The following is a 5,000-nucleotide window of genomic DNA, read 5'->3' as shown; positions in this document are numbered from 1 at the left end:
TCGCTTAGCTACAATGGACTAAACTGTCTATGGTTGTTGCCCAGTGAGTGTCCAAGTTGGTGCCAGTGTACCCGAAAGTTGCTTGATATTTGGTGTGTTGTTGAAATTGCTAAAAAACCTCTGAAATATAGGGAACAGATTTCATGACTTGAACCAATCATTGGATCCTCAGTAGTATAGTGGTGAGTATCCCCGCCTGTCACGCGGGAGACCGGGGTTCAATTCCCCACCGGGGAGGCAAAATTTTAATTTAATCAACCTGATTGATACGTTAAACAACAGCTTTGTTGCATAATGACTTCAGAAACCTAGAGTGAACGATTTTGTCTAATATTATTGTCACAGTAAGCTGAAGTCGTTTCTCTCATCCATGTAATGGTGATTAGAGTGAATTGCTGCAATAATAAGTCAGTTAAATCTTGTTGCTTTGTTCGTTGTTGAAAAAAAAACAAAAAACAATAAGACTCGTGTTTAACGAAACTTCGGAAGTCACATATAATTTTACAATCGCTTAGCTACAATGGACTAAACTGTCTATGGTTGTTGCCCAGTGAGTGTCCAAAATGGTGCCAGTGTACCAGACAGTTGCTTGATATTTTGTGTGTTGTTCAAATTGCTAAAAAACCTCTGAAATATAGGGAACAGATTTCATGACTTGAACCAATCATTGGATCCTCGGTAGTATAGTGGTGAGTATCCCCGCCTGTCACGCGGGAGACGGGGGTTCAATTCCCTGCCGGGGAGGCAATATTTTAATTTAATCAACCTGATTGATACGTTAAACAACAGCTTTGTTGCATAATGACTTCAGAAACCTAGAGTGAACGATTTTGTCTAATATTATTGTAACAGTAAGCTTAAGTCGTTTCTCTCATCCATTTAATGGTGATTAGAGTGAATTGCTGCAATAATAAGTCTGTTAAATCTTGTTGCTTTGTTCGTTGTTGAAAAAAAAACTAAAAAACAATAAGACTCGTGTTTAACGAAACTTCGGAAGTCACATATAATTTTACAATCGCTTAGCTACAATGGACTAAACTGTCTATGGTTGTTGCCCAGTGAGTGTCCAAGTTGGTGCCAGTGTACCAGATAGTTGCTTGATATTTGGTGTGTTGTTGAAATTGCTAAAAAACCTCTGAAATATAGGGAACAGATTTCATGACCTGAACCAATCATTGGATCCTCGGTAGTATAGTGGTGAGTATCCCCGCCTGTCACGCGGGAGACCGGGGTTCAATTCCCCGCCTGGGAGGCAATATTTTTATTTAATCAACCTGATTGATACGTTAAACAACAGCTTTGTTGCATAATGACTTCAAAAACCTAGAGTGAACGATTGTCTAATATTATTGTCACAGTAAGCTGAAGTCGTTTCTCTCATCCATTTAATGGTGATTAGAGTGAATTGCTGCAATAATAAGTCAGTTAAATCTTGTTGCTTTGTTCTTTGTTGAACATAATTCTAAAAAACAATAAGACTCGGGTTTAACGAACCTTCGGAAGTCACATATAATTTTACAATCGCTTAGCTACAATGGACTAAACTGTCTATGGTTGTTGCCCAGTGAGTGTCCAAGTTGGTGCCAGTGTACCCGACAGTTGCTTGATATTTTGTGTGTTGTTGAAAATGCTAAAAAACCTCTGCAATATAGGGAACAAATTTCATGACTTGAACCAATCATTGGATCCTCGGTAGTATAGTGGTGAGTATCCCCGCCTGTCACGCGGGAGACCGGGGTTCAATTCCCCACCGGGTAGGCAATATTTCAATTTAATCAACCTGATTGATACGTTAAACAACAGCATTGTTGCATAATGACTTCAGAAACCTAGAGTGAACGATTTTGTCTAATATTATTGTCACAGTAAGCTGAAGTCGTTTCTCTCATCCATTTAATGGTGATTAGAGTGAATTGCTGCAATAATAAGTCAGTTAAATCTTGTTGCTTTGTTCTTTGTTGAAAATAATTCTAAAAAACAATAAGACTCGGGTTTAACGAACCTTCGGAAGTCACATATAATTTTACAATCGCTTAGCTACAATGGACTAAACTGTCTATGGTTGTGGCCCAGTGAGTGTCCAAGTTGGTGCCAGTGTACCCGACAGTTGCTTGATATTTGGTGTGTTGTTGAAATTGCTAAAAAACCTCTGAAATATAGGGAACAGTTTTCAGGACTTGAACCAATCATTGGATCCTCGGTAGTATAGTGGTGAGTATCCCCGCCTGTCACGCGGGAGACGGGGGTTCAATTCCCCGCCGGGGAGGCAATGTTTTAATTTAATCAACCTGATTGATACGTTAAACAACAGCTTTGTTGCATAATGACTTCAGAAACCTAGAGTGAACGATTTTGTCTAATATTATTGTCACAGTAGGCTGAAGTCGTTTCTCTCATCCATTTAATGATGATTAGAGTGAATTGCTGCAATAATAAGTCAGTTAAATCTTGTTGCTTTGTTCTTTATTGAAAATAATTCTAAAAAACAATAAGACTCGGGTTTAACGAACCTTCGGAAGTCACATATAATTTTACAATCACTTAGCTACAATGGACTAAACTGTCTATGGTTGTTGCCCAGTGAGTGTCCAAGTTCGTGCCAGTGTACCCGACAGTTGCTTGATATTTGGTGTGTTGTTGAAATTGCTAAAAAACCTCTGAAATATAGGGAACAGTTTTCATGACTTGAACCAATCATTGGATCCTCGATACTATACTGGTGAGTATCCCCGCCTGTCACGCCTGAGACCGGGGTTGAATTCCCCGCCGGGGAGGCAATGTTTTAATTTAATCAACCTGATTGATACGTTAAACAACAGCTTTGTTGCATAATGACTTCAAAAACCTAGAGTGAACGATTGTCTAATATTATTGTCACAGTAAGCTGAAGTCGTTTCTCTCATCCATTTAATGGTGATTAGAGTGAATTGCTGCAATAATAAGTCAGTTAAATCTTGTTGCTTTGTTCTTTGTTGAACATAATTCTAAAAAACAATAAGACTCGGGTTTAACGAACCTTCGGAAGTCACATATAATTTTACAATCGCTTAGCTACAATGGACTAAACTGTCTTTGGTTGTTGCCCAGTGAGTGTCCAAGTTGGTGCCAGTGTACCCGACAGTTGCTTGATATTTTGTGTGTTGTTGAAAATGCTAAAAAACCTCTGCAATATAGGGAACAAATTTCATGACTTGAACTAATCATTGGATCCTCGGTAGTATAGTGGTGAGTATCCCCGCCTGTCACGCGGGAGACCGGGGTTTAATTCCCCACCGGGTAGATAATATTTCAATTTAATCAACTTGATTGATACGTTAAACAACCGCATTGTTGCATAATGACTTCAGAAACCTAGAGTGAACGATTTTGTCTAATATTATTGTCACAGTAAGCTGAAGTCGTTTCTCTCATCCATTTAATGGTGATTAGAGTGAATTGCTGCAATAATAAGTCAGTTAAATCTTGTTGCTTTGTTCTTTGTTGAACATAATTCTAAAAAACAATAAGACTCGGGTTTAACGAACCTTCGGAAGTCACATATAATTTTACAATCGCTTAGCTACAATGGACTAAACTGTCTATGGTTGTGGCCCAGTGAGTGTCCAAGTTGGTGCCAGTGTACCCGACAGTTGCTTGATATTTGGTGTGTTGTTGAAATTGCTAAAAAACCTCTGAAATATAGGGAACAGTTTTCAGGACTTGAACCAATCATTGCATCCTCGGTAGTATAGTGGTGAGTATCCCCGCCTGTCACGCGGGAGACCGGGGTTCAATTCCCCGCCGGGGAGGCAATGTTTTAATTTAATCAACCTGATTGATACGTTAAACAACAGCTTTGTTGCATAATGACTTCAGAAACCTAGAGTGAACGATTTTGTCTAATATTATTGTCACAGTAGGCTGAAGTCGTTTCTCTCATCCATTTAATGATGATTAGAGTGAATTGCTGCAATAATAAGTCAGTTAAATCTTGTTGCTTTGTTCTTTATTGAAAATAATTCTAAAAAACAATAAGACTCGGGTTTAACGAACCTTCGGAAGTCACATATAATTTTACAATCACTTAGCTACAATGGACTAAACTGTCTATGGTTGTTGCCCAGTGAGTGTCCAAGTTGGTGCCAGTGTACCCGACAGTTGCTTGATATTTGGTTTGTTGTTGAAATTGCTAAAAAACCTCTGAAATATAGGGAACAGTTTTCATGACTTGAACCAATCATTGGATCCTCGATACTATACTGGTGAGTATCCCCGCCTGTCACGCCTGAGACCGGGGTTGAATTCCCCGCCGGGGAGGCAATGTTTTAATTTAATCAACCTGATTGATACGTTAAACAACTGCTTTGTTGCATAATGACTTCAAAAACCTAGAGTGAACGATTGTCTAATATTATTGTCACAGTAAGCTGAAGTCGTTTCTCTCATCCATTTAATGGTGATTAGAGTGAATTGCTGCAATAATAAGTCAGTTAAATCTTGTTGCTTTGTTCTTTGTTGAACATAATTCTAAAAAACAATAAGACTCGGGTTTAACGAACCTTCGGAAGTCACATATAATTTTACAATCGCTTAGCTACAATGGACTAAACTGTCTATGGTTGTTGCCCAGTGAGTGTCCAAGTTGGTGCCAGTGTACCCGACAGTTGCTTGATATTTGGTGTGTTGTTGAAATTGCTAAAAAACCTCTGAAATATAGGGAACAGATTTCATGACTTGAACCAATCATTGGATCCTCGGTAGTATAGTGGTGAGTGTCCCCGCCTGTCACGCGAGAGACCGGGGTTCAATTCCCCGCCGGAGAGGCAATATTTTAATTTAATCAACCTGATTGATACGTTAAACAACAGCTTTGTTGCATAATGACTTCAGAAACCTAGAGTGAACGATTTTGTCTAATATTATTGTCACAGTAAGCTGAAGTCGTTTCTCTCATCCATTTAATGGTGATTAGAGTGAATTGCTGCAATAATTGCGAGCCCGAAGGGCGAAGCTAATAATCT

General features: G+C 38.9%; 1 non-coding gene across 1 annotated transcript; it reads left to right on the top strand.

Annotated features, from left to right (window-relative positions):
• The first annotated feature begins 3,716 nt into the window (after nt 1-3,716).
• Trnad-guc lies at nt 3,717-3,788 on the top strand. The gene has a single exon. It is a non-coding gene; the product is annotated as a tRNA-Asp (tRNA).
• The last annotated feature ends 1,212 nt before the right edge of the window (nt 3,789-5,000 follow it).

Source organism: Daphnia pulicaria, chromosome 4 (assembly GCF_021234035.1).
Source record: "Daphnia pulicaria isolate SC F1-1A chromosome 4, SC_F0-13Bv2, whole genome shotgun sequence".
Taxonomy (NCBI): Eukaryota; Metazoa; Arthropoda; class Branchiopoda; order Diplostraca; family Daphniidae; genus Daphnia; species Daphnia pulicaria.
The sequence above is the reverse complement of the archived record's forward strand: the minus strand, read 5'-3'. Positions and strand labels throughout refer to the sequence as shown.